Here is an 8603-nt window from a genome sequence, read left to right on the forward strand (position 1 = left end):
CTCACAGCAGCAGGGACCCTAGTTCAATTCCAGCCTCAGGCAACTGTCTGTGTGGAATTCACACATTCTCCCCGTGCCTGCATGGGTTTCCTCCGGGTGCTCCAGTTTCCTCCCACAGTCCAAAGCTGTGCAGGTTAGGTGGATTGGACAGGCTAAATTGCCCAGAGTATTCAGGGATGTGTTGGATTAGTCAGGGGTAATACAGGGTTCCATGGATGGGTCGGGGATTGGGTCTGGTTGAGATATTCTTCGGAGGAATTAGATGGACCAACTAGCCTCCTTCCGCACTGGCGGGATTCTCAGACTTATTGCACTGTGTTTTAACAGGGTGTATATAACCCCAAAGTTCACTTCGGGAAGACACATCTTGCAGCTGAGTTTCTATTTCTTAATCATGTCTCCAGACCTGTGTCTGTGCAGGCTGTTGGATAACTGGATGATGCATCACCGAATGTGAAAGAGAAACGTGTTCTTTCCATGTTATTTCATGTGCTATAAGACCAGCCTGATCGAAGTTGGGTTCCTTTGTCATTTTGGCACAGGTCCGGACTTTGTGAGACAGTGTGAAGCCAGTGACAGTGAATCAGCTGCTGACTTTCCAGTGAAAGCCAGCAATGTAAAAACATACTCTAAGGTAGGAGACCACTCGGCCCTGTGGCAGCCAAACCCTGCAAGCCCTGGCCCATGGGATACAGCACGTTCAGGGCATGTCTGAATGCTTGCGTTGATGCAATGAGGATTTCTGTCTCTGACACTCACTCAGACAGTGAGCTCCTTCTGACAATGACAGAATGTCAAAACTTAAATGTAATCCTAGAGGTGCAGGTAACAGATAGATGGATAGACAGACAGTTCCTGACAAAGACAGACAGACAGATACGTTGATTAAAGGATAAAGAGAAAGGCAAGAATTAGACTCTGGAATTATACTTGGAATCCATATTAGATTTTTATTCTCACGTGTCCTCAAGTGCCGAGGGAGAAGTGTACACTGTCCCCTTTCTAGCTACAACTGTAACCCAGGTACAAAACCAGAGGGACAAAGTAGAAACAGAAAGAGACAAAGTAAGAAAATTAAACATTACAGTCCCCCTTAGTATACATTCAAAAAAAAATTAAAAGTTCAACAGTTTTTTAAAATGCTTAGTCATGCTGATCTTGTACTCCATACCAGGATGAAGGCACCTTCCTGGAGAAACAGAGATAGATAGGTAGGTCAATCTGCGCGCACACACACACACACACACACACAGACACACACACACACACACACATACACACACTCTCACACAGACACGCAAACACACATGCACACACACACACACACTCTCACACAGACACACACAGACACAGACACACACACACTCTCTCACACTGACACACACACACAGATAAACACACACACACTCACACAGACACACACACACACAAACACACTCTCACACAGACACACACACTCTCTCTCACGCAGACACACACACAGACAAACACACACACAGACACACAGACACACACTCTCACACAGACACACACACACACACTCTTACAGACACACACAAAGACACACACACACTCTCACACAGACACACACACACACACACACGCTCTCTCACACGGACACACACACACACACACACTCTCACACAGACACACACACACTCTTACAGACACACACACACTCTCACACAGACACACACACGCACACACATACACACACTCTCACACAGACACACACACGCACACACACACACACACACGCTCTCTCACACACACAGAGACACTCTCACACAGACACACAGACACACACATGCACACACATACACACACTCACACAGACACAGACACACACACACATACGCACTCTCGCACAGACACACACACTCTCTCTCACGCAGACACACACACACACACTCTCACACAGACACACACACACACACACTCTCTCTCTCTCACACGGACACACACACACTCTCACACACACACTCTCACACACACAGACACACACACACTCTCACACAGACACACACACGCACACACATACACACACACGCACACACATACACACACTCTCACACAGACACACACACGCACACACACACACGTTCTCTCACACACACACAGACACTCTCACACAGACACACAGACACACGCATGCACACACATACACACACTCACACAGACACAGACACACACATACATACGCACTCTCGCACAGACACACACACACTCTCTCTCACAGAGACACACAGACAAACACACACACACACACTCTCACACAGACATACACACACTCACACAGACACACACACAGACATATACACACACAGACACACGCACACACTCTCACACGGACACACACACACATACACACACTCTCACACGCACACAGACACACACACGCACACACACGCTCTCTCACACACACACACACACACGCTCTCTCTCACACACATACACATACTCTCACACAGACACACAGACACACACACACTCTCTCACACAGACACACACACAGACACAGACACAGACACACATACGCACTCTCGCACAGACACACACACACACTCTCTCACAGAGACACACAGACACATACACAGACACACACACACACACACACAGACACACACACACACACAGACACACACACAATGCTGTAGCCATGGCTTACCCATATTTTTATATAGTTCTTCCCTCTCTGAAGGACTTTATAATTGTTACCTGACATGAACTGTTTAGAATTTTACTGAAGGGAACAAGTATGAGGTGGAATCATCAGCAACTTCACCCCCTGACCAGTGGAAATCAGCAGGTCATCGCTAGCTAGCAGCAAATGTGTCATTGAGACTGAACAGAAATGTCCCTGCAATGCCTCTGTGGTGGCTCAGTGACCAGTCAGAGCATCAAAGGATTGGCCTATGTTTTGTATGGAGGGAGTGGGGAGCCTGGGGGATTGGTTAGTTGAGTTGGTTAGCTGACCCACTGTATTAGTTCACCAAGGCCATTCACTCCCACCTTGACCCATCCTTACCCAGTCACCATAGGGTAGAGGAGAAAGTGAGGACTGCAGATGCTGGAGATCAGAGTCGCGAGTGTGGTGCTGGAAAAGCGCAGCAGGTCAGGCAGCATCCGAGGAGCAGGAGAATCGACGTTTCGGGCATAAGCTCTTCATCAGCAATGAAGGGCTTATACCTGAAACATCCATTATTTCCAGCATCTGCACTCCTCACTCTCTCATTGTTTTCTTGTACAAGAAGTAGAGAAGTTCAACATTCAGACATGAGCAATTCGGTGTGCCCGCGAGCCTATGGTTGTGGGGAAAGTGTTGGAAAGGGTTACAAGAGATAGGATTTATCATCATCTAGACGGGAATAAGTTGATTTGGGATTGTCAACATGGTTTTGTGAAGGGTAGATTGTGCCTCACAAACATTATTGAGTTCTTTGAGAAGGTGACCAAATGTGGATGAGGGTAAAGCAGTTGATGTGGTGTATATGGATTTCAGTAAGGTTCCCCATGGTAGGCTATTGCACAAAATATGGAGGCATGGGATTGAGGGTGATTTAGCGGTTTGGATCAGAAATTGGCTTGCTGAAAGAAGACAGAGGGTGGTGGTTGATGGGAAATAGTCATCCTGGAATTCAGTTAATAGAGTGGTACCACAAAGGGCTGTTTTGGGTCAACTGCTGTTTGTCATTTTTACAAATGATCTCGATGAGTGCATAGAAGGATGGGTTCGTAAATTTGCCGGTGACACTAAGGTCGGTGGAGTTGTGGATAGTGACAAAGGATGTAGTACATTGCAGAGGGACATAGATAAGCTGCAGAGCTGGGCTGAGAGGTGGCAAATGGAGTTGAATGCAGCAAAATGTGAGGTGATTCACTTTGGAAGGAGTAACAGGAATGCAGAGTACTGGGCTAAGGGAAGATTCTTGGTAGTGTAGATGAACAGAGAGATCTTGGGTGTCCATGTACATAGATTCTTGAAAGTTGCCACCCAGGTTGTTAAGAAGGCAGAGGGTGTGTTAGCTTTTATTGGTTGAGGGATTGAGTTCTGGAACCAGGAAGTTATGCTGCAGCTGTACAAAGCTCTGGTATGGCCACACTTGGGGTATTGCGTACATTTCTGGTCACCGCATTATAGGAAAGATGTGGAAGCTTTGGAAAGGGTTCAGAGGAGATTTACTTGGATGTTGCCTGGTATGGAGGGAAGGTCTTACGAGGAAAGGCTGAGGGACAAAAGGAGGTTGAGAGGTGATTTAATTGAGATGTATTAGATCATCAGAGGGTTAGATAGGGTGGACAGGGAGAACCTTTTTCCTCAGATTGTGGTGGCTTGCTTTAAGCTAGGTGATCGATTTAGGACAAATGTCAGAGGTAGTTCCTTTACTGATAGAGGAGTAGGGGTGTGGAATGCACAGCCTGCAACAGTAGTAGACTCGCCAACTTTAAGGGCATTGGATAGGCCGATGGATGAGAATGGAAAGTGTAGGTTAGAAGGGCTTCAGATTGGTTTCAGGACCTGTACTGTGCTGTCATGTTCTATGTTCCATGGTCCTAGACTCTCCCACAGAAGAATCAACCTGCCAATACCTATTCTGCCAAGCCTTGTCCGTTTCATTAAGGTTATCTCTCATTCTTCTGAATTCCAATGAGTGCAAGCCCAATTTACTCAACCTGTCCTCATAAAACAGTCAAGACTTTTTAGATTACTTACAGTGTGGAAACAGGCCCTTCGGCCCAACAAGTCCACACCGACCCGCCGAAGCGCAACCCACCCATACCCCTACATTTACCCCTTACCTAACACTACGGACAATTTAGCATGGCCAATTCACCTGACCCGCACATCTTTGGACTGTGGGAGGAAACCGGAGCACCCGGAGGAAACCCACGCAGACACGGGGAGAACGTGCAAACTCCACACAGTCAGTCACCTGAGGCGGGAATTGAACCCAGGTCCCTGGCGCTGTGAGGCAGCAGTGCTAACCACTGTGCCACCGTGCGGCCCAAAGGCTCTCACAAGGCTCCTCCAGACCCCAGGAACAACCTAATTCACCTTCCCTGGAGTGTTCCCAATGCCAGTACATCTGGTGGTGGTAGTTACTGGTCCAACAATACAGGCCCCCAGGTTAATGTTCTGGGCGCCTGGGCTCGAACCTCACCGGGCCTGATGGTGACGGTTGAAATCTGTCAGGGTATGGAATGCCCAACTGGAAATACGGTAGAGACAGGTTCGTTCGAAGAATTCAGGAGGGTAATGGATGGGAATGCTATTTAAGGGGAACAGAGAAAATACACTGATTGTCACTCAGAAATAGAACTAGCACGAGCATGATGGGCAGACTGGCCTCATCCTGTGCCACAACAATAAATGGGCCAAAGCTGTTCACTGTATTCTTGGTGGGATCTGACTAGTGCCATGTATGGATTTAGCAAGGCTTCCCTGTTTTTATCCCATTGAAATAACGACCAAAGTTCCATTTCCTTTCCTTATTCCTCACTAAAGATAAAGCTAATTCAAATTCTAACCGGATGCTAGCTTATCCTCAAAGCTGTGTACAACTGAGAGTTTCCCTAATGGAAAGCCATGCCAATGGGTTTTTGTTTTGTGGGTTCCAGTTTCATACATTGCAAAGCTCACTGACTCTGTTTGGATTGTATTATCTTGGAGATTTCATGGCGTCTCTTATCCAGTTGCTGTCCGATCTTTTAGACATGAGTCACTTGGCATGTGTCGTCAATGCTGTCCCAGCATCCTGAGGTAACCAGAGAGCAAGCAGCCTCTTCATTAGCTGACAGTTTAGTGTTCAACTGTTAGATTTAGTGAGTCTCTGCACGATAGATACTCATGGTGCCTCATGAATTAACCCTGGGTGGTTATTAAGACCATAAGACTATCAGACGTAGGAACCGAAATGAGGCCATGCATCGAGATTAGAGTGAACAGCGTTTCACCTTGCATTGCCAAGACAAAGATGCAAGGATTCCAACTTGGAAACATCCCTCCAATGTAGATCGATTGGAGATGTAGTGGAAGAGTTAAATATCATCCTTAGTTATCCGACCCAGCAGGGAAATTCCGATTTGTCGGAGCATTATCACAGGGAAGGTAGAAAGCTTGGCTGTCTCTATGACCCCTTTCCCAATGAAAACGGTGCAGTGTATGTAAGAATTGTCTAGTTCTTACATTGTCCTGTGTACAAATAGAGTCACAGAGTCATAGAGACGTACAACATGGACACAGACCCTTCGGTCCAACCCGTCCATGCCAGCCCAGATATCCCAACCCAATCTAGTTCCACCTGCCAGCACCCGGCCCATATCCCTCCAAACCCTTCCTATTCATATACCCGTCCAAATGCCTCTTAAATGTTGCAATTGTACCAGCCTCCACCACTTCCACCACTTTGTGCTGGAGTAATTTAAGGGTCAACCGGTTTCTGGGGTCAATCTTAGCAGAGTCTGGATTACTTGTCAAATATTGCTCAGTAAAAAGTGAGGTCTGCAGATGCTGGAGATCAGAGCTGAAAATGTGTTGCTGGTTAAAGCACAGCAGGTTAGGCAGCATCCAAGGAACAGGAAATTCGACGTTTCGGGCCAGAGCCCTTCATCAGGAATTGCTCAGTGGCAGCATAACACCTATTATTGGGTCTGATGTCCTAACTGAGCCTGATTGTCACACTGGTCACAGGAAATGGTCCACAGGACAGGGTTGGCACATAGTTCCTCACTCCTAACAGCTTGTGGCTAGCTGTTACAGCGGAAGCTGAAACTAAGGGTTTTGGAAAGACATTGGATAAAGCTGTTTGTTAGTAAACTGCCGCACAGATAGGAGGTGGTGTCCCATCTGACCAGAGGTCAGAGGCATGTTTAATACACAGCAGATTACAACAACATTGAGCCTTCCATGTAGCAGTCCCTCTATGTGCATCTCCCATGTTAGAGTCACACAGTAACGGTGATCTATAGCACAGACAATAGGCCTGTTTCCCATCGAGACTGCACTGGTCGAAACCAACCCCTAACCATTCCGATCCCATTTTCCAGCACTGGGTTCATACTCTTTATTCCTCAGCAACTAAAATGCACATCTGAGTATTTCAGTAATGTGCTGAGGGTTTTCTGCCTCTCCCACCATTATAGGCAGTGCTTCCAAATTCCCACCACCCACTGGGGGGGGGGGGAAATTATTCTTCTCACATCCCCTCTAAACCTCCCACCCCTGACCTTCGATCTCTGCCCCCCCCTCCCCCCCCCCCCCATCCTAGTGACTGATCCGGGGGAAACGTTCCTACCTGTCTACACTGTCTATGGGCCAGGCCATTTTATTTACAACTCAGTTCACAACAATGCGGCACGGTGGCGCAGTGGTTAGCACTGCTGCCTCACAGCGCCAGAGACCCGGGTTCAATTCCCGCCTCAGGCGACTGACTGTGTGGAGTTTGCACGTTCTCCCCGTGTCTGCGTGGGTTTCCTCCCACACTCCAAAGGTTTGCAGGTTAGGGTGGATTGGCCATGCCAAATTGCTCGTAGTGTTAGGTGAAGGGGTAAATGTAGGGGAATGGGTCTGGATGGGTTGTCTCTTCAGAGGGTCGGTGTGGACTTGTTGGGCCGAAGGGCCATGTTTCCACACTGTAAATAATCTAATCAATGTGCAGAGTAAAACACAGAGAGGTGCTGAAAATGAATTTGATCCACTGCTCTGATGTAGAGTCACCCCGACTCGAAGCGTTAACTTGCTCTGTCTCTCCACGGCTACTGCCTGACCCACTCTGATCGTTTTAAGTTCTGACACACCTCCCATTGAATGTCACCGGTGTTTCTCCCGGGTATTGTGTGGGGTGGTGCTTCTGTCTTTGAGCTTCTTACACATCCGAGTGATACTGGAGGATTGACCACCATGTAGGCAGGGAATGGCAGCCCTCCTGATGATGGGTGCTGTGCCATACCCTCACCAGGCCCAGAGTGCCAGGAATGTAATGGTCATGAATGCCCACTTTCCCTGCCCACCCCTCCCTCACTCACTCACTATCTCCTTACTTCTGATTTGGAGATGCCGGTGTTGGACTGGGGTGGACAAAGTTAAAAATCACACAACACCAGGTTATAGTCCGACAGGTTTAATTGGAAGCACGCCAGCTTTCAGAGCACGGCACTGCACACAAAATAAGTCTTTTCGGTGAATTTGCATTTACAGATTTGTATTTGCAGATCCATTCTATTTTGTTCAAAAAACTCACAGTCTGTCGGCAGTCAGTCAATATGACATTTTATAAATTCCTACGTTGGAAATAGAACCAGTCTGACTCAAGATTTGAATACATACAAACTGTAATTTCAGGCCTTTAAAGCACTGTCAGAGCTGAGATGTCAGCTTTTTTTTTATAAAACCTTAAGTCATCTCGAGAATGTGACTTAAATGAAATTCCAGGATTTGCATATTAATGAACTGAAACTTGCAACCCATTCTGAAAGACGAAAAATTTAACAGTAATCTAGATTTGTTCAATATCTTGCATCAGCTATATGACACTTTGATCTTTTACTATAAATTCTGTGTCCTATGTGACCTGCCCCACTAGCTCCCTGATGAAGGAGCAGCG

Source organism: Hemiscyllium ocellatum, chromosome 35 (genome assembly GCF_020745735.1).
Source record: "Hemiscyllium ocellatum isolate sHemOce1 chromosome 35, sHemOce1.pat.X.cur, whole genome shotgun sequence".
NCBI classification, from domain to species: domain Eukaryota; kingdom Metazoa; phylum Chordata; class Chondrichthyes; order Orectolobiformes; family Hemiscylliidae; genus Hemiscyllium; species Hemiscyllium ocellatum.